Below are 22,324 nucleotides of genomic sequence, written 5' to 3'. Positions count from 1 at the left end.
AAGCAGGGCTCTGGGACTTGGAAAGTTGAGATGAAAGTAAGTTCTATAATGGAAATAGTCTTTTTTCCCTAAGATATATTAATGTGCATTCCTCCTTTACTTTTTCAGAGGCATGACCTTTCTAGTTGACTCAAGGCACCCGTCTGCTCAGGGGCAATGAGAGAAGGGTAGAATTAGGACTTGTAAGGATTCAAAGAAAAAAAAATACTATTCCATTTGTGGTTTCCACAATAGGATTTTCAAGTTCAAAGCATTCAAATAGTTCTGAAAGACAGACTTTATTAAGAGGGAGATAACTTCTTCTTATTTTTTTTTTGTCCGACATCTTAGCTAGGTTGTGGTAGTGGCAGGTCCTTTCTGAGCTTTGCAATGCCACCCAAGGATGACAAGAAGAAGAAAGATGCTGGAAAGTCAGCCAAGAAAGACAAAGACCCAGTGAACAAATCTGGGGGCAAGGCCAAAAAGAAGAAGTGGTCCAAAGGCAAAGTTTGAGACAAGCTCAACAACCTGGTCTTGTTTTACAAAGCAACATATGACAAACTCTGTAAGGAAGTTCCCAACTATAAGCTTATCACCCCAGCTGTGGTCTCTGAGAGACTGAAGATTTGAGGTTCCCTGGTCAGGGCAGTGCTTTAGGAGCTCCTTAGTAAAGGACTTATCAAACTTGTTTCAAAGCACAGAGCTCAAGTAATTTACATCAGAAATATTAAAGGTGGAGATGCCCTAGCTGCTGGTAAAGGTGCATGAACAGTGTCCAACAAACTGTATATTTGGAAAAATAAAACTTTATTGAAAAAATGAAAAAAAGAGGGAGATGAATTTTCTAAATTCCTGTATCTTTTTCTTTATCTTATAAAGAAGACCTGGGTTATAGCTTTCATTTGCAAACCCTAAAGTAGTTTCATAGTATGTCTGAGTACATTGGGTACTTTTTCTTCCATTCTTGAGATACTTTACTAAGAAGAATATGTTCCAGCTCCATCCATGTAAACATGAAAGAGGTAAAGTCTCCATTTTTCTTTAAGGCTGCATAATATTCCATGGTATACATGTACTACAATTTATTAATCCATTCATCGATCGATGGGCACTTGGGCTTCTTCCATGACTTAGCAATTATGAATTGAGCTGCAATAAACATTCTGGTACAAATATCTTTGTTATGATGTGCTTTTTGGTCTTCTGGGTATATGCCCAGTAGAGGGATTACAGGATTGAATGGCACCAGCGGTGCATCTTACAAGGGTATATGTGAAACTTGGTAAACGGTCTGTAAAGCTAGTGAATGATGCCCCATGATCATATCAATGTACACAGCTATGATTTAGTAAAAAAAAAAAAATAAATAAAAAATAAAAAAGAAGAAGACCTGGGCTGAACTGATCAGACTTTAACCTAAAGTCTTTTTGGCCAGACAAGAAGAGGTGTAGAGATTATAAAGCCTGCTTCTCTGATTCCTCTGGACAGCAGGAAGAAGAGTAGATAGAGGCAAAGATAGTGGAGAAATGTGATCAGGGATGTATAAATCTCCCCCCTTTTGGGGCAAAGTTCCTGAATAAAGCACCACCTGCCCTTTTCTTTCCAGCTTAGAACTGGGAGGAGATGACTACAAAAGCTGCAAAGTAAACTTAGTGTCATGATCAGAGAAGAGTTACAGACTTCCAAGGAGGGAGCCCATAGCACCAGTAAAAGTCTAGTGAGACTATGTCAGCAGGGAAGTTGGCCAGGTTGGACTAAGTGGAGAGTCACAATGGTCCATAGGCAACCCCAGTGGTAGGCTCCTTCCTTAGAAACCAGCAAAATGCCCAGGAGAGAAAGCACTGGGCCTTCAGAACTACCAGCTCAGGGAGCAGCCCAGATCAGAGATCAGTATTCCCTCAGCAGAGACCAAATGAGGAGTCAAAGGCACACTGTGGTCTTGGCAGTCTTATCTACCCTCTGCTACCATGAGGTCACTCAAGTTGCATACTCCCCCCAGTACCAGGAGCAGGGGCAAGGGGAAGAATTCTTAAAAATAGAGCACTTCATTTTAAAAGGGAACATTCCAGGAAGGATGGGTTGCCTAAGAAGCAGATACTGAGATTTATTGGAGAGTGGCACCTTCAATGGGAAAGGCAGTAGGATTGGGCAGGGGCAATCATCAAATTCAATGCAGACCTAAGGTTTCTGCTAATCTGATGGAGGAATTCTGGAGCAAATTCTCATTGGAGGAGTCCTATATTGGACAGAAATGGCTTGACCTTTGGGCCATTGCCTTTTTTCAGTCATTGGCAGGGGCTGCTCCAAGAAAATGGAGGCCAACCTTGAAAGTACTGGTGGTTGTCAAATAATTACTCTCCTTGCAGCTGGGCAGTGAATCCTTTCTGGAAGTGGGATCTGAGTGCCACACCTCTTAAGTCTGCCATAATCCACCCCTTGTATCATGCTACTCTACTTCTTCATACATATTCAGGGAGAAGTTCATCCAGAGCTTTTGTAGGCCTCTCTTAGAATAAGGTTAGTGGGATAAACTACAGCCCCAACATCATGTAGGCTGGTCTTGAGCTACAACTGGCACTCATTGCTTTCTTCTTTCACTGTCCATTCTAAATTCCCTTCACACTTAGCTATTACCTTGGCAGGTTTTGGTGGCTTATCTGTTTGTTTGACCCAAACCCTCATTCTTGAAAAGTCAGCATCCCAGTAACCATACCCTTCTCAGACTGTGGCTTCTGCATATGTTCATTCAGAGTTACAATGGGTTAGGGAAGTACCAGGGTACATACAGGTGGGTCATTTGAGTTCCACATTTAGTTCTTTCTATTTTCATTGTGAAATATTGTGTCTATATCCTCCTGCTGATTAGAGCTAATTATTCTTGCTAGGATGGTGAGTCCTCTTCTTGGCTGCTGGTAATTGGACACAAGAAGCCCCAGGTGTCCAGTTTTTAGTCACAGCTTATAGCTCAATGGGATCTTTTGTGTGTCTCCTGATGAGGGTGCACCCCCTTTGGAGACCAAGATTCCTAACTGTATAAAGCTTAAAGTTTCAGGGAAAGGAAACACAAAGTCCTGCAGTTGGTCATTGTGAGCAATAGTTAGCGGGGCCATTTCTGCTTCTAATCCTTGTTTTCTGATCTATTCTTCCTGTAGGGGACACAGCACCTTATGGAGTTCTCTGATTCAATTCATTCCTTCTGAGTGTTGTATCTAAGGTGGTGCCCTTACGAGGCCATTTTAGTTTTCTGTGAGGCTAGCTGATGCTGGATGCTGTGGTGTGTAATATGACCAATGTATCCCATGGTCATTGGTTCATTCCCACACTTTGCTGTGATGTGGTTCCCCTTGTTAAATGCCATGTCGTCCCACACTTGGAATTCAAGCATTCCATAAAGTCTCCAGGTAGTGGTTCTGGCTGGAGTTCTGCAAGCAGAAAAGGTAAACTCATACTTAGACTCATCCCTGTGAGGATAAGCAGCTGGCCCTTCCAGGATAGATAAGGCCCTTTTTAGTAGATTTGGTACCAAGGGGATGATTGTTCTCCTTGGGGAATAGTGCAATACCAGGGCCTCAGCATTGGTCACTGTTACTGGCAATTTATACATTTAGAAGTAGGTAGATCATTCTAAATGAGTGGGACTTTCTCCTACCTTAGGGCCATGCATAACCTTAGTCCCTGCTACCACGCTACTCTTATTATGAATCGATTTTGCCAATGTTGGGGTGGATGATGAAGAAGACTTGGGTAGCATCAATTGGTTAGTACTTGGTGTTTAGTAACTTTTTCATGGTAGGTCTTCTCTGATCAACGTTAACATTTGATACAAAGATCTTCACAATTGTGTCCGCTACCTTATGTCAATGCATATGCCTATATTCTGGAATCTGTTTTCTCTGATCTTCCATTTTTTTCTCTTTCCATGCCCCTGGTCTAGCCATTCACTGATGGCTATAAGTCTATGTTTATTATAACCTTAGCCCACGTCTCCACCAATATGAAGTAGATGACCAGGTGTACTTCCTATAAGATCTGCCCCATTTGGTACATTTTTCCTTCTTAATTGTCTTTCAAGGCTGCTCTGGAGTGAGGCTATAATATAACTACTTTCCATTTTGGGCTCAAACCCATATACCAAGCAGATCCATTCTTAAACCAAACTCAGGAATTTTCTTTCTCCTCTAGCTGGTCACGTATTACCTCTCCAGTATGCTCATCAATGTGAGATGAAGGAGAGGAACGAGTACAGCTATAGTGGGTGACATGGGAGTCTCATGCAACTTCCCAGTGTCTGCTTGTTCAGTGTGCACTAGGTTCTGGATGTACCATTTCTATATTTATCACTATTGCTGTTGGCTTCCTCAATGTTAAGACTTGGTGGGTCTGACACGGCCAGCTTGACCCGGCCCGCAGGTCAGTCGACAGGGATACCTGGAGGAGGGGGTGAGAATGGGAAGGGGCAAGGGGAGCGAAGAATGGAGACAAGACAGGAGTCTGATCAAGTCTCGTTTATTGCAAAGTTCTTCCAGGGTATATAAGGGTAGGTGAAGGAGAAGGTTTATGTCACCAGGTATCCAAGCAACCTGGCCTTGGTGGAGATAAGTTCCAAACGGCAAGCTTCCAAGTTTTGCTCACGTGATTTACGAGAAGAGGCCTGGCGTTTGCAGGGAAATAGAAACTTAGGCCTAGCATTTGCAGGGAAATAGAAACTTAAGTCTGTTAGTACCGGAAATAGCACTTGGCCTACAAAATAGATGCTGTGGTGTCAGCCTTCCACAGGTCCCCCTTTTTTAATAATATTTTTAAATGTACATTTTACTTTTAAAGTTTTGCCAACTCTCGACTGAGATGGCGGGGTGACTGTGTCTGTCTTAGGTTGGGACTGCCTTACCATCTCAGCTGATCCTCCTTACCTGTCATGGGATACACGGTAGCTATCTGACTGGGCTCCTGTCTTAGGTTGGTAGGATAAGCAAAATCTGAGATGAAGGTCCTCGTTACCCATCCTTGACTAGCCTGTCCCCTAAGTAGTTATGGTTATGCGTTCATCTTCCATAGCAAGTCTGTGATAATGAACCTGGAGGGGCTGCATTTTAATAGCATCAATTTGTTGTTTTATAAAGGCCATGACTTTGTTAAAAAGAAAAGGTCCTAGTGACAGTAATATTAGTAAGCCAAGGAGGGGCCCTAAAAATGGAAGGAGATAAGGCAGAAAGCCATCTAGCCCACTCCAAAATGGGTTGCCCATAATTTTTTTTTCTTTCCTCTAGATTATCTTGTAATTTCTTTATTTTGTCTTGAACAATTCCTGATTTATTTGCATAAAAGCAGCATTTTTCCTGTAATGCTAAGCAGATGCCTCCTTGGTTTGCCGTTAGAAGATCTAAACCTCTTCTATTCTGTAGTACTACTTCAGCTAAGGAATCTAATTGATCTTGAAGATCTTTAACTGTGCCTGATAGGGCTTGTAGATCTTCTGCCATAAGTTGAGCTAGTTCAGTATATTTATGTACAGCAATGCCCATACCGGCGGTACCAGTGGCCATGCCAGCAGTGATGCCCAGAGTGGCCAAGAGAGGGAGAAATTGGACAGCCCTTCTAGAATGGCCAGATATCTAATCAAAAGATGGTATAGGTAAAGATTCATTTCCATTGACTATATCTATATCGGATAGTAAAAGGGCGATAGTACATAATCCTGTCCAATTAGTGGGTAGAATGGTATATGCCAAGTTATTGCCACAAACAAATACCGTATCATTGGGAGCACATGGGGAATAAGTAATATTGATGATGTCAGTGCAATTGGTCAAAGAGAGTATGCCAATATCAATAGCATAACTGTTGTCTCTATAAGGGGAGACAATACAGGGTGCTTCAGAAAAGATAGGTTGTACTGGTAAAGGCATGATGGGCATGCAGTTATTAGATGATAATTCAATGGAATTAGCATTGATAGCAATAGGCATAGATAGTCCTAAATGAAGGCATAACCAGCAATTTTGAGCCAAAGAAGGGTTGGATTGATTAAGTAACCTATGTGTGATGTCTAGCATTTTCAGGGTTTGGGGGTCTAGATTCGCATCCCTATTTTTGGGTAAAGCTATTGGATGGTAGTTAAATTTAGGACACATGTAGTTTATAATGCTTTCCAGTTGCTTTTGGACTATATTCTGTCTTACCTGATCTTGGGGTCCACCTCTATCAGAGACGTGCACAGGTGGAGTCTTATTCCAGGAAACTTTTTCCTACTGTATCAGGACAGCCAGATTGGGCATATTTATTTGAGGTCCCCTGGACCTGAGGGACTGTGTCCCACTCCCCTCCAAATGTCCCCGAAAAATGTCTGGTCAAGATTGCTGTAAAATAGGTATTATTATCTGTACCAGTACATAGTGGAACCTGCTCATACCAGGTATTATGTACAGATGGATGGAATTCTATACAAGGGCATGGTCCAGGCTTGTTATTAGAGGTGGGGATAATTTTAGCCTTTTTGCTACAGACCCATGCCTGTGCTCCATGAATATTTTGTCTCATTACTACGTATGCTGTTTTATCACCACAATCTACATTTAGGAGAGGGGTTGTCTCACCATTCCAGGTGCCACCACGGCACTCTCAAGGAGTACCAGTTAATTTTTGTAAGAGTGCCCGAGCCTCATGGGGATTACCAAAACCACCTTCATTTTTTCGTATCAGGAGAGATATTCCCAGCAGTAGCCATATCCAGGTGCTCATAGTTACCTGCAAAGGAAAGAAAGCCTTCTCAGGGGGTCTCTTGCTCCCTGGAATTAGAGGTGATGATGTTATCTACTTGTTTGACCAGTCGTTCAGGTAACCATCGTGCTGCTTCCATCTTCTGTGAATATATGCATACTGCACCTCTACCCCAAATTAAAACTGGATCGGGGCCGTGCCATTTATTATCTAATGGATCTTTCCATAGAGCAGTGGCAAAATCCCGTTTAGTATCTGGGTGCCAGAAGCGGTCTGCTGCAGACCGGCCATCTTGGTCCAGTGTAAAAAAATTTAAAATGAGTAATGAATGGGATAAGAGATTTCTTGGGAACCCCTTAACAGGGTACCATTCCCCCTTCTTTATTTTTTCTAGAGTGTTTTTAAGAGATAAGTGGGCACATTCTACTATGCCCTGCCCTTATGTGTTAAATGGTATACCAGTGACATGTTTGATACCGAGGTGTTTACAGAAGGTGTTAAATGCGTGCCCTGTGTATCCTGGACCATTATCAGTTTTAATTTGTTTAGGGGTGCCTAGTACAGCCATGGTGGCTACTACATGGGCAATGACATGTTTGCCGGTCTCCCCTGACTGGCCAGTGGCATAAATAAATCCACTGAAGGTATCTATGGTTACATGAACATACTTGAGTTTTCCAAATTCAGGTAGGTGAGTAACATCCATTTGCCAGATGGCACTGGGTATGAGACCTCGAGGATTTACTCCTAGATGGGGAGTAGGGAGTAGAATTACACAAGAAGGGCATTGCTTTATGATGTGGCGGGCTTGTTCCCGGGTAATTTGAAACATGAGTCTAAGGGTGTGAGCGTTTAGATGATGTAATTGGTGAGCAGCGGAGGCTAATGTGATCCGATCAGGCTTTGTGGTGGTTTGGGCAGTATAGACTAAGTGAGTGGCTCTGTCCACTCTGTGGTTACCATCAGTTAGGGGGCCAGGTAAATTGGAATGAGCTCTAAGGTGTCCAATGGAAAAGGGGAGGGTCCTTTGGTGTATAAGATTTTGGAGTTGCAAGAAAAAGGTAGCAGTTTCTGATACATGTTTGATTTGCGCTGCTGTCTCTAATAAGGGAACTGAATGAGCTAAATAAGCACTGTCAGTATAAATATTTAAAGCTCGATTGGGAAATGCGGAGAAAACTGCGATAACTGCTTGAAGTTCTACAATTTGCGCAGAATTTGATTTTACCTGAAATTGCACAATCTCTGTATTTTTTTTTTTTTTTAATGTTGGGGATTCATTGAGGGTACAATAAGCCAGGACACACTGATTGCAATTGTTAGGTAAAGTCCCTCTTGCAATCATGTCTTGCCCCCATAAAGTGTGACACACAACAAGGCCCCACCCATCTCCCTCCTTCCCTCTTTCTGTTCCCCCCCCATAACCATAATTGTCATTAATTGTCCTCATATCAAAATTGAGTACATAGGATTCATGCTTCTCCATTCTTGTGATGCTTTACTAAGAATAATGTCTTCCACGTCCATCCAGGTTAATACGAAGGATGTAAAGTCTCCATTTTTTTTAATGGCTGAATAGTATTTCATGGTATACATATACCACAGCTTGTTAATCCATTCCTGGGTTGGTGGGCATTTAGGCTGTTTCCACATTTTGGCGATTGTAAATTGAGCTGCAATAAACAGTCTAGTACAAGTGTCCTTATGATAAAAGGATTTTTTTCCTTCTGGGTAGATGCCCAGTAATGGGATTGCAGGATCAAATGGGAGGTCTAGGTTGAGTGCTTTGAGGTTTCTCCATACTTCCTTCCAGAAAGGTTGTACTAGTTTGCAGTCCCAACAGCAGTGTAAAAGTGTTCCCTTCTCTCCACATCCACGCCAGCATCTGCAGTTTTGAGATTTTGTGATGTGGGCCATTCTCACTGGGGTTAGATGATATCTCAGGGTTGTTTTGATTTGCATTTCTCTAATATATAGAGATGATGAACATTTTTTCATGTGTTTGTTAGCCATTCATCTGTTGTATTTAGAGAAAGTTTTATTCATGTCTCTTGCCCATTGATATAAGGGATTGTTGGCTTTTTTCATGTGGATTAATTTGAGTTCTCTATAGATCCTAGTTATCAAGCTTTTGTCTGATTGAAAATATGCCAATATCCTTTCCCATTGTGTAGGTTGTCTCTTTGCTTTGGTTATTGTGTCCTTAGCTGTACAGAAGCTTTTCAGTTTAATGAAGTCCCATTTGTTTATTTTTGTTGTTGTTGCAATTGCCATGGCAGTCTTCTTCATGAAGTCTTTCCACATGCCAATATCTTCCAGTGTTTTTCCTATGCTTTCTTTGAGGATTTTTATAGTTTCATGCCTTAAATTTAAGTCCTTTATCCATCTTGAATCAATTTTTGTGAGTGGGGAAAGGTGTGGGTCCAGTTTCAGTCTTTTACATGTAGACATCCAGTTCTCCCAACACCATTTAATGAATAGGGAGTCTTTCCCCCAAGGTATGTTCTTGTTTGGTTTATCAAAGATTAGGTGGTTGGAAAATGTTAGTTTCATTTCTTGGTTTTGAATTCGATTCCAAGTGTCTGTGTCTCTGTTTTTGTGCCAGTACCATGCTGTCTTGACCACTATGGCTTTGTAGTACAGACTAAAATCTGGTATGCTGATGCCCCCAGGTTTATTTTTGTTACAGAGAACTGCCTTAGCTATATGGGGTTTTTTCCGGTTCCATACAAAATGCAGAATCATTTTTTCCAAATCTTGAAAGTACGATGTTGGTATTTTGATAGGAATGGCATTGAATAGGTAGATTGCTTTGGGAAGTATAGACATTTTAACAATGTTGATTCTTCCCATCCATGAGCATGATATGTTCTTCCATTTGTTAATATCCTCTGCTATTTCCTTTCTGAGGATTTCATAGTTTTCTTTATAGAGGTCCTTCACCTCCTTCGTTAGTATATTCCTAGGTATTTCATTTTCTTTGAAACTATGGTGAAGGGAGTTGTGTCCTTAATTAGCTTCTCATCTTGACTGTTATTGGTGTACACAAAGGCTACTGACTTGTAGACATTGATTTTATATCCTGAAACATTACTGTATTTTTTGATGACTTCTAGGAGTCTTGTGGTTGAGTCTTTGGGGTTCTCTAAGTATAAGATCATGTCGTCAGCAAAGAGGGAGAGTTTGACCTCCTCTGCTCCCATTTGGATTCCCTTTATTTCCTTGTCTTGCCTAATTGTATTGGCTAGAACTTCCAGCACTACGTTGAATAGTAAAGGTGACAGAGGACAACCTTGTCTAGTTCCAGTTCTAAGAGGAAAAGCTTTCAGTTTTACTCCATTCAGTAAAATATTGGCTGTGGGTTTGTCATAGATAGCTTCAATCAGTTTTAGAAATGTGCCACCTATGCCTATACTCTTCAGTGTTCTAATTAGAAAAGGATGCTGGATTTTATCAAATGCTTTTTCTGCATCTATTGAGAGGATCATGTGATCTTTATTTTTGCCTCTGTTAATATGGTGGATAACGTTTATAGACTTGCGTATGTTAAACCAGCCTGCATCCCTGTGATGAAGCCTACTTGATCATGATGAATGACTTTTTTGATGATAAGCTGTAATCTATTGGCTAGGATTTTGTTGAGAATTTTTGCGTCTATGTTCATGAGTGAGATTGGTCTGAAATTCTACTTTTTGTTTGGGTCTTTTCCTGGTTTTGGTATCAGGGTGATGTTTGCTTCATAGAATGTGTTGTGGAAGATTCCATCTTCCTCAGTTTTTTTGGAATAATTTCTGCAGTACAGGAATAAGCTCTTCCTTGAATGTTTGATAGAATTCTGGAGTGAAGCCATCTGGACCAGGGCATTTTTTGGTTGGAAGCTTTTTTATTGTTTCTTTGATCTCAGTGCTTGAAATTGGTCTGTTCAGGAGCTCTATTTCTTCCTGGGTGAGTCTAGGGAGATGGTGTGACTCCAAATATTGATCCATTTCTTTCACATTGTCAAATTTCTGGGCATAGAGTTTCTGGTAGTATTCAGAGATGATCTCTTGTTTCTCTGTGGGATCAGTTGTTATTTCCCCTTTATCATTTCTGATTGAGGTTACTAGAGATTTTACTTTTCTATTCCTCGTTAGTCTGGCCAATGGTTTATCTATTTTATTTATTTTTTCAAAAACCCAACTCCTTGTTTCATTAATTTTCTGAATGATTCTTTTGTTTTCAATTTCATTGATGTCTGATTTGATTTTGGATATTTCTTTTCTTCTACTGAGTTTAGGCTTAGATTGTTCTTCTTTGTCCAATACCATAAGATCTCTTGTGAGATTGTTGATGTGCTCTCTTTCTGTTTTTCGAATGTAGGCATCTAAAGCGATGAATTTTCCTCTCAAAACTGCTTTTGCAGTATCCCACAGGTTTTGGTAGCTTGTGTCTTCATTGTTGTTATGCTCAAGGAAGTTAATGATTTCCTGTTTTATTTCTTCCTTCACCCATCTGTTATTCAACAGAAGATTGTTTAGTTTCCATGCCTTTGGGTGGGGTCGAGCATTTTTGTTAGAGTTGAGTTCCACCTTTAGTGCCTTATGGTCTGAGAAGATACAAGGTAAAATTTCAATTCTTTTGATTCTGTTGATATTTGTTTTGTGTCCCAGGATATGATCAATTTTGGAGAATGTTCCATGCGGTGATGAGAAGAATGTATATTCTTTATCTTTGGGATGGAGTGTTCTATATGCATCTATCAAGCACAGTTGTTCTAGGGTCTCATTTAAGTCTCTTATATCCTTGTTTAATTTCTGTTTAGAGGATCTGTCCAGCTCTGTAAGAGGAGTGTTAAGGTCCCCTGTTATTATGGTATTATCAGATATCATATTGCTCAGACTGAGTAAGGTCTGTTTCAAGGATCTGGGAGCATTTAAATTGGGTGCATAGATACTTAGAATTGAAATGTCTTCTTGTTGTATTTTTCCCTTGACCAATATAAAGTGAGCATCTTTGTCTTTTTTGACTTTATTTGCTTTAATTCCACATGTATCTGAAAATAAGATTGCAACTCCTCTTTTCTTCTGAATTCCATTTGCCTGAAAAATTGTCTTCCAACCCTGGACTCGGAGCATTAATTTGTCTTATGAAGCCAGGTGTGTTTCTTGCAGACAGCAAATGGATGGCTTGTGTTTTTTAATCCAGTCAACCAATCTATGTCTCTTCAGGGGGGAATTCAAGCCATTAACATTTATTGAGATAATTGATAAGTGTGGTAGTATTCTACTCGTCTTATTTTGTGAGAGTCCATTGCTTAGTTTTATCTTTTGCATCATTGTAGAGGTTAGGTTCTGTCCATTAATTTCTGAGTTCTTACTTTGCTGCTGATCCATTGTGGTGGTCAGTGTGCAGAACAGGTTGAAGTATTTCCTGTAAAGCTGGTCTTGTTGTGGCGAATTTCCTCAATGTTTGTATATCCGTAAATGATTTGATTTCTCCGTCAATTTTGAAGCTTAGCTTAGCAGGGTACAGAATTCTGGGCTGGAAATTGTTCTGTTTAAGTAGATTAAAGGTAGATGACCATTGTCTTCTTGCTTGAAAAGTTTCATTAGAGAAGTCTGCGGTCAATCTAATGGATTTGCCCCTGTAGGTCAACTGGCGCTTACTCCTGGCAGCTTGCAGAATCTTTTCTTTTGTCTTGACTTTGGACAGGTTCATCACAATGTGTCTTGGAGAAGCTCGGTTAGAGTTGAGGTGAGCTGGGGTCCGATAGCCCTATGAAAGCAGTGTGTCAGAATCTTTGGTGATATTTGGGAAATTTTCTTTTATAATATTCTCTAGTATGGCTTCCATTCCTCTGGGGCATTCTTCTTCCCCTTCTGGAATTCCTATAACTCGTATGTTGGAACGCTTTATAAAGTCCCATAATTCTGACAGTGAACGTTCTGCTTTATCTCTCTTCTTTTCTGACTCTTTTACTATCTGAGTTATCTCAAGAACTTTGTCTTCTACCTCTGAAATTCTTGTTCTGCATGGTCTAACCTTTTGCTGATACTTTCCATTGCATCTTTAAGTTCCCTGATTGACTGTTTCATTTCCTTCAGCTCTGCTATATCCTTTTTATATTCTTCATATCGTTCATCTCTGATTTGATTCTGTTTTTGAATTTCCTTTTGGTTATTTTCCACTTTATTAGCAGTTTCCTTCATTGTTTCCATCATTTCTTTCATTGTTTTCAACATGTGTATTCTAAATTCCCTTTCTGTCATTCCTAACATTTCTGTATATGTGGAATCCTCTGCAGTAGCTACCTCATGGTCCCTTGGCGGGGTTGTTCTGGACTGGTTCTTCATGTTGCCTGGAGTTTTCTGCTGATTCTTCCTCATGGGTGATTTCTTTTATCTGTTTCCTTGCCCTAATTTTCCTTTCTTCCTCTTGCTCTTTAAGTTCTCGTGCCTGTGGAAGTTGCGGGCGGGTTTAGACGGAGTGAACACATGCGACCACTTGCCGGTTTTCCACTGTTTTAGTCCTCCTCTTGGGGTCCAGAAGTCTCTCGCTGACTCCCTGTATCCTCTCAGGGGTGATGATATTCAGATCCCACCAGCCAGAGATGCCTGGATTCCTTTATTCCCAGACTCACGGTGCCCAGATGCAAGGAAGCTGTTACTCGGCTGCCGTCTTGCTCCGCCTCCCCCACAATCTCTGTATTAAAGGTGTAAGCTGCATGACCAGAAGAGGAGCCATCTGTGAAAACTAATAAGGCATTGGACAATGGGGAATTGGAGGTTCTTGTGGGAAATACAAAGTCATGTGTACTAATAAATTGTAATAATTTATTGGGTGGATAATGATTGTCAAGTTTACCTGAATAAGAAGCACAAGTAATAGGCCAATGTTCTGTAGTTTGAAATAACCAATTAATTTGTGCCTGAGAATAAGGCTGTATAATGATATCTGGTTCTTTACCAAAGTATTTTTAACTATTTTCCCTTCCCATAATGATGATATCTGCAACAGCCTGATAATAGGGATAAATAACTTTCATGGGAGAAGCAGGTAAGTGGATCCACATTATGGGGGCAGTTTGCCAAAATGCTGCTGTGGGTGTAAGAGAAGTTTTACAAATGATGTAATTCAGGGGCTGAGTGTAATCTATGGTTGTAACAAATTGTGAATGAATAGCTTGTTGTACTAATGCTAAAGCCTGATGGCCTTCTTCTGTTAATGTTCTAGGAGAATTGGGGTTGCTATCGCCTTGTGAAATAGCAAATAAAGGTTTTAAATCCCCTGTGGTTAGTTTTAAGTAAGGTCTAAGTTGGGCGGCGCCTGTGGCTCAAGGAGTAGGGCACCGGTCCCATATGCTGGAGATGGTGGGTTCAAACCCAGCCCCGGCCCCCCCCCAAAAAAAGGTCTAAGCCAGTTTATATCCCCTAAGAGCTTTTGAAAATCATTTAGTGTTTTTAATTTGTCCAATCTGAGGGCAGCTTGAGTATTAGTAATTCTGGGTCCAGTTAGGTGGAAACCAAGATAAAGGTAGGGATCTTTTAACTGATCTTTTTCCGGGGCTATTTGAAGTCCCTGGTTTGTGAGGGAGGACGATAAATCACTGTAACATAGTAAAACCTGCTGAGCATTCTGTCCAGCAATAAGAATATCATCCATATAATGAATGATGTACATGGAGTTCCAGCGAAGCCTATTTTCCTGAATAGCTGCGGCAACAAATTTTTGGCATAAGGTGGGGCTGTTGGCCATGCCTTGTTGTAAAACTTTCCATTGGAATCTTTTCATAGGTTCCTTGAAGTTGAATGCAAATCTTTTTTGATTTAATGGATGGAGTGGTATAGTGAAAAAACAGTCTTTAAGATCAATGATAATTTTATAGTAACCAAGAGGGATGGCCACAGGAGTGGGTAATCCTGGTTGCAACGCCCCCATGAGGACCATACTGGAGTTTACAGCTCTTAAATCTTGTAATAGTCTCCATTGCCCTGATTTCTTTTTTATGACAAAGATTGGAGTGTTCCATGGGGAATTGCTTTCCTCTATATGCCCAGCTTTTAGTTGTTCCTGCACTAACTGCTGAGTGGCTTCTAATTTTTCTTTTGAGAGGGGCCATTGATCGACCCATACAGGCTCGTCACTTTTCCAAGTGATCGTATCTGCATGGCGTGCAGGAATGTCAATAGCCCTTAAGATAAATTTCCTAGCCCTTTTTTGTCTGTTTTTCCAGTAATTTATAGAGGGCTGGGAATGCCTGATTCCTCTTTGTTTGATTCCTCATCACTCTCTAGTGAGATAAGATCTTCTTGCTCATTAAGCTGACAGTTAGGAGGAGTGCCTCCAGCAGCCCCAAAATCCTGGGACGGATCTTGGTATTTAATATCCTTTTCTTTGTGGTGATGTAACAGTTCTTCTCCCTTTTTTATGACATCCGCAACCGTGGGACAAACACTACGATAGCTAATAATACCCACTCCTGTGGCCATCCCTCTTGGTTACTATAATGAGATTCCAGTATGAGAAAGCAGTGACTGGTATTTTTTCAGGTCCAAATATCTGATAAAAATCATTTAAAGCATCACCTACTCTTTTCCATCTTTTCTCATCTATGGTTCCTTCTTGAGGAAACCAAGGACAGACTTCTTAAGAAGTCAAAAAATTGAAATAGTTATTTAATTTTGACCTTTACTCCTCGCATCTTGAGTGCATCTCTTAACTGTTCCACAAATGTCTCATGCTGACTGACTTCTTGCCCCATGATCACTACTACTCACCGAGATCCTCGTTCCAGCGCAGCAGGCTACTGCATGGCCAGGTCCCAATGTTTCTCTGAGCTGGCTGGCTGCCTCCAGTAGCTTCTTCACCATTTTCCCTCGTATCCAGGTCCCTGGTCGGGCGCCACGTGACCCGGCCCACGGGTCAGTTGACAGGGATATCTGGAGGAGGGGGTGAGAATGGGAAGGGGCAAGGGGCATGAAGAATGGAGACAAGACAGGAGTCTGATCAAGTCTCGTTTATTGCAAAGTTCTTCCAGGGTATATAAGGGTAGGTGAAGGAGGAGGTTTATGTCACCAGGTATCCAAGCAACCTGGCCTTGGTGGAGATAAGTTCCAAATGGCAAGCTTCCAAGTTTTGCTCACGTGATTTACGAGAAGAGGCTTGGTGTTTGCAGGGAAATAGAAACTTAGGCCTAGCATTTGCAGGGAAATAGAAACTTAAGTCTGTTAGTACCGGAAATAGCACTTGGCCTACAAAATAGATGCTGTGGTATCAGCCTTCCACACCAGCTAATGAAATTTCTAGATGCATGGTCACTGTTTTGTGGGTAAGTGTTCTATCTCCATCAGGGCATTAGGGCTGAAGATTTTGTTAGGAACTATTTTTCAAAAGGCATGCATATTATCCGGGATGGCCTTGCTATAGAATTCCAGGGGCCTGCACAGGGGTTCTTCCACATTTCTCCCATAACTTTCAAATTGCATCTTATTTTCAACACCTAAACCTCCAACAACATAGGGCCATCCAGGTGTATGGCCCATGTAGCATGGCTACTTGCACCATGGCTTGGATCTGTTGCAAAGTGCTTTTCTGGCTTGGGCTCCACTCAAAACTGAGATAACGCCGGAAAGGCTATGTTAACCACTGTGATAAAAATGTGTCAAATGGTTTATGAAGTGAGTGTATGATGCCCCGTAATCATATCATTGTATACAGTTATGATTTAATAAAAAAAAAAAACTGGTAGCCCCTTGTTTTGCCCACTATATGGGCCACAGCAGTATTCTTAGGTGTGTAAGAAGGTCTTCCTTCCAGAACCCAAAGCATTGAGTCATCAGGCATTGTGTTTACTTATTCATAGTAGGGTGTACAAAATTCAGCAATGATAGCATGTTCTCACTTATAAGTGGGAACTAAATAATGCATACATATGGATATAAAGTGATAGAAAATGGAAACTTGGAAAGGTGAGAGTGGATGATGAGAAATTATTTAATGGGTACAATATACATTATTTGAGTATTGGATACCCTAAAAGCCCTGACTTCACCATTACATAATCTATGCATGTAACAAAATTGCACTTGTACCCCATAAATTAAATATAAAGCTGTATATGTAAAAAATGTGGTATATTCATATAGTGGGCTGGTATTCACCAATAAAAAGAAAAAGACTACTGATATATCCAACATAGATAGGTCTCAAAAACAACATGCTGAGAAGAAAAATCCAGACACGGAAGAGTATATACTGTGTTACCATATTTTGCTATGTAGAGTGCCCACTTTTTTGCCCAAGTTTTTGAGGGAAAAATAAGGATGTGCATTATACATGGGTGGTAAGGCTTGGGAGTGGGGGAGCCCAGCAGGCCTCTGTGGCCACATTGCCCTCCCACCTGGGTCCACTAAGTGTATGGAGTTTCAGTCTGGAAGGATCCAGGATCTGGTGGGAGTGGCCTCCACCAAGCGCTGTGATCAGGGGATGTGGTGGTGGTGTGGTGGGCCACAGCTGTGTGGGGCAAGAACCAAAACCCAAGACGTGGTTATATGAAGGGGATTGGGAGACCTGTGCAGGCCCCAGAGACCTGCCTAGCTGCCCACAGGCTGAGCAGTCTCAGAAGCTTTCACTGATCTGGCCACACATGTGGCCATGTCAGCCATTGTCCCTGATGTGGTGCGGGAGGGAAGGGCTCCTGGGAGAGAGGGAAGGAGGCAGCCTCCCAGAGCAGGTGGCTACAGAAGGGTGGTGCAATATGTACATTTACCAGGGGAGCACTAGCTCTCCCTAGATATGTCTCTTCTGGTTGAGAGCCAGCCACTTTCTTCAGGGGTATTTTCCTGAAAGTTTGGGCCCAAAACATGATGTGCATTATGCAGGGGTATGCATTATATACATGGAAAAATACAGTATTTCGGAGAGGAGTCAAGATGGCCAACTAGAAGCAGCTTTCATCAGAAGCTCCTGTTCAGAGGGAGAGATAATTGGACTGAAGTGGACTCAGAGAAGCTGAAGGTGAGGAGCTGAGCACAGAAAGAAGAAGACAAGGTGCACATTATCTCTGTTGAGACAAGCTGCAAGTCTAGGAAAGAGAAAGAAAGACAATGAAGACCATGTACTGAGCCCATTGCCAAGAGGACAGGAGACTGCTCTCCCAAGCAGGAGGTCTGCGAAGGGATTTCTGCAAGTGATCAGGGAACAAAGGATCTCTCAGATCACCCCACGGGAGAGAGCCACTAAATCCCAGTCCTTCTCCTCCAGGAAGGTCCCACCTCTGAGCCTCAGTGTCATCCTGCCTGACAAATATTTTCTCTGCAATCCTGAGCACATGGCTCACCCTTCACCCCTATTCTGGTTGCCTGAAGGACTGGCTCCTGCAGAGGCCTGGGTGTTTGGTGAATTAGCAGAGAGGCCCTGGCATTGTGTGGGTTGCCACACAGCAGCACAGAATTAGGTGGCTAGGCTGAAACAGTGGCTCTGCAGTTCTAACTTTGGTGGGGAAAGGGGAAAACTTTCCTGACTATAGAGAACTCAAATCAACCAGAAAAGAGAAAATAATCCCATCTATGGCTGGGCAAGAGATATGAATAGAACCTTCTCCTTGGAAGATGGATGGATGGCTAACAAACATGAAAACATGTTCATTGGTCATCAGACAAATGCAAAGCAAAACCTCCCTAAGATGTTACCTAATCCCAGCAAGAATAGCCCACATCCCAAAGTTCCAAAGTTGAAAATGCTGGCATGGATGTGGAGATAAGAGAACACTTCCACACTGTTGATGAGATTGCAAACTAATACAACCTTTGTGGAAAGAAGTATGGAGAATTCTCTAAGAACTAAGAGTCAGCCTTCCATTTGATCCTGCAGTCCCATTACTAGGTATCTACCCAGAAGAACAAAATTATTTTACCACAAAGACATTTGCAACAGAACGTTTAGTGCAGCTCAGTTCATAATTGCCAAGTAAAGTATCTCAAGAATAGAAAAAAAAAATCCAATGTACTCAATACTAATATGAAACCAATATATAAATACTTATATACTCATACAAATGATAAAATACAAATATAGTCTAGCAAGGGGGAAGGGTGAGGAGGCAGAAGGAAGGGAAGGGGAAGGGGGGAGAGCGTTTGGCAGAAGGGAGGGAGGGCATTTGGTGGGATCTCACCTAATGTGCACAATTCAAGGGTATTTGGCACCCCCCTCTGGGTGAGGGGCTCTCCTACAACTTGAACTTCACCTTGGAAGTGAGAACAATGTAACCTAAAAATTTGTTCCCTCATATTAATTTGAAATAAAAAATACAGTATTTCATTTCTGTGAATGGTATGTATGGGTATAAAAATCCAAATAGTGGCCGCTTTGGGCCAGAGAGGTGGAGACGATAGATTAGAAAGGGACATGAGGGAACATTCCAGTGTGATGGCAATGCTATATACATTGATTCATGTGTAGTTAGATGGGTATATACACTTGTGAAAAGATATCTTAGTCTAAATCCTGTGCATTTAAAAAAATATATATGAGCTCTTTGCCTACTCATCTACTTTCCCTGTAGCAGGGTCCTGTTTGCTGTCTGTGACAAACATATCTTGTTTTGCAAACTTTCTTACTATGTAAACTTCCCTTTCTCTTCCTCAATAAACCTAGTTTCATGCTTGCCTAATAAAAAGTAAAATCTGTATCTGAGTTTGCCTTGATAAAAAATGTTTTTAAAAAATAGTAAAACAAAATCATTTTTAGTCAAACAACAAAAAAATATTCAGCAATTTATCTTTCACACAGTGGACTAGCATTCAGCAATAAAAAGAAACAGTCTACTGATATATCCAATATAGATAAATCTCAAAAATAGAATGTTGACCAAAAAAGATATTTGTGAATCTTGTGAAATTTTACTGAAAGTAAAATTCAGCTTTTACTTGGGAGATGTCCCTGCTCCTGATAATAGATTCCTTAATAACTATATTAAAGTATCAGGTCTCTAAATCTTTAAAGGGTTTATCTCCCACCCTCTGGAACATATGTATTCACAAAGCCTTCAGTATGTGTGTTTTCTGTTACTCATCCTGCTGAGTCAGCAATAATGATGTCAATTGATGTTAAAGATCAACATGATGCCCTGAGGGATGTCCAGATAGTCCATATCTCTTGGATTCCATTATACAGAGGCAATTAACATAGCCCTGAGGCAAAACTGTGAATATATTTGTTATATCTTTCATATGAATGTTCACCATTTCAGATGCTCTTTCCTGATTAGGATAGGAAAAAAGGCATTTACCAAATCAACAGCTGCATATCAAGTGCCCATAGGGTTACTTCTTGGTTGAGTTTGCAGTAGTGTACAGTCATTTTCTAGCATCCATATAGTTTATTCAGGGGCCAGATTTTGTAATTAAACAGGACATTATATGGATCTCAACTTTTGTGTTGTTTAAATTTTTGTGTGTGTGTGTGTGTTGTTTAAATTTTTACAAGAGGCAGTAATTTCCACCATCCACTGTGGGATAGTGGAAATTATTTTTGATTTACTATCTTGGTTAGTCTCTAGCAAAGGAAGGAAGAGCAACTTCAGATTCTCCCATTTGAATTTCTCCACCACAGCCAAGGACCCAGTATGCCTCATCACAAAATGCTAACTACTTCATGTATCCATTCCAACTATGTGTTCAGGGATCAGAAAAATGACCATCAAGTGAGCCAGCAGACTCAGTAGATTCAGGAGTCAGGCTTTGGCCAGGACTCCATTTATAATCTGACTCCCATATGAAATTTGCTCTAATGGGGAGTCATGATGCTTTGTGCCTTCAAGTATCAATGTCAATTCAGACCCTGGGTCCAATAGAACTTGAGACATCTAGATATACATTTTTTCCTATTGCACAGTAAATGTAGTACATCTACCCAAGTAGATTGGTGAGGACTAGGTACTGGGGTGTCCTACCTGTGGCCCATGGATCACATGCAGATTATTTGAGGACTGTTTTGTTTAATCTGTGGTATCAGATATCATGAAAAGTGTGCAGGGATCCCCTCCCCCACTTTTTTTGCTCATCAGCTTTTTCTTTTATTATTAAATCATAGCTGTGTACATTAATGCAATCATGGGGTACAATGTGCTGGTTTTATATAACATTTGAAATATTTTTATCAAACTGGTAACATAGCCTACACCGCATTTTCTTAGTTGTGTTCAGACATTTAAACTCTACACTTAGTAAATTTAACATGTACCCTTGTAAAATGCACTATAGGTGTGGTCTCACCAATTACCCTCCCTCCACCCATCCTCCCTAATTCCCTCCCCTCCCTCTTCTCTTTCTCCTTCTTCTTGGGCTATAGTTAGGTTATAGCTTTCATAAGAAGAATATGTTCCAGCTCCATCCATGTAAACATGAAAGAGGCAAAGACTCCATCTTTTTAAAGCTGCATAATATTCCATGGTGTGCATATACCACAATTTACTGATCCATTCTTGGGTCAGTGGGCACTTGGGCTTCTTCCATGACTTAGCACTTATGAATTGGGCTGCAATTAACATTCTAATGTTATACAAATATATTTGTTATAAAGTGATTTTTGGCCTTCTGGATATATACCTAGTAGAGGAATTGAAGGATCGAATGGCAGGTCTATTTTTAGATCCCTAAGTGATCTCCAAACATCTTTCCAAAAGGAAGATATTAGTTTGCATTCCCATCAGCAGTGCAGAAGTGTTCCCTTTCTCCACATACATGCCAACACTTATGGTATTGAGATTTTGTGATGGGGGCTAATCTTACTGGAGTTAGATGATATCTCAAAGTGGTTTTGATTTGCATTTCTCTGATGATTAAGGATGATGAGCATGTTTTCATGTGTCTGTAGGCCGTGTGCCTGTCTTCTTCAGAGAAGTTTCTCTTCAAGTCCCTTGCCAACCCTGAGATGGGATCACTTATTTCCTTGCTTAGACGTTTGAGTTCTCTGTGGATTCTGGTTATGAAACCTTTGTCGGAGACATAACCTGCAAATATATTCTCTCATTCTGAGGGCTATCTGCTTGCTTTACTTACTGTGTTTTTGGCTGTGTAGAAGCTTTTTATTTTGATCAGATCCCAGAAATGTATTTTTGGTGTTGCTTCAATTGCCGGGGGTATGGGGGGTCCTCCTCATAAAATATTTGCCCAGGCCGATTTCTTCAAGTGTTTTCCCTGCACTTTCTTCTGGTATTTTTATCGTTTCATGCCTTAAGTTTGAATCTTTAATCCAGGGAGAGTCAATTTTTTTTTATTTTTTATTTCTTTACATTTTTGTTGTTGTTGTTGAGACAGGGTCCCACCCTATGCCCCTGAGCAGAGTGCAGTGGGCGTGGTAGCTTAACACAACCTCCGACTCAGGCTGCGGGCACCCCACTGCCTCAGCCTCCGGAAGCCGCTGGGATTACAGACGCTCGCCACGGCGCCCAGCTGGGTTTTTCCATTTTTTTCATGAGTCGGGGTCTCACTGTTGCTCAGGCAAGTCTCAAACTCCTGAGCTCAAGTGATTCTCCCTTCTCAGCCTCCCACAGTGCTGGGATTACAGGCGTGAGCCACCGCGCCCGGCGAGTCAATTTTTGTTAATGGTGAAATGTGTGGGTCCAGTTTCAGTCTTCTACAGGTTGTCA

The 22,324-nt window shown here is 41.2% G+C and overlaps 1 long non-coding RNA gene and 1 pseudogene across 1 annotated transcript; one reads left to right on the top strand and one right to left on the bottom strand.

Annotated features, from left to right (window-relative positions):
• Window positions 1-317: 317 nt before the first annotated feature.
• LOC128578314 (40S ribosomal protein S25-like) lies at window positions 318-747 on the top strand (annotated as a pseudogene).
• Window positions 748-4,469: 3,722 nt separating this feature from the next.
• Window positions 4,470-7,038, bottom strand: LOC128577991 (uncharacterized). The gene is made up of 2 exons (XR_008377656.1): window positions 6,573-7,038; window positions 4,470-4,630 (listed from the first exon to the last, which is right to left on the bottom strand). It is a non-coding gene; the product is annotated as an uncharacterized LOC128577991 (long non-coding RNA).
• Window positions 7,039-22,324: the final 15,286 nt, after the last annotated feature.

The sequence above is a fragment of the Nycticebus coucang genome, chromosome X (genome assembly GCF_027406575.1).
Source record: "Nycticebus coucang isolate mNycCou1 chromosome X, mNycCou1.pri, whole genome shotgun sequence".
NCBI classification, from domain to species: Eukaryota; Metazoa; Chordata; class Mammalia; order Primates; family Lorisidae; genus Nycticebus; species Nycticebus coucang.
The sequence above is the reverse complement of the archived record's forward strand: the minus strand, read 5'-3'. Positions and strand labels throughout refer to the sequence as shown.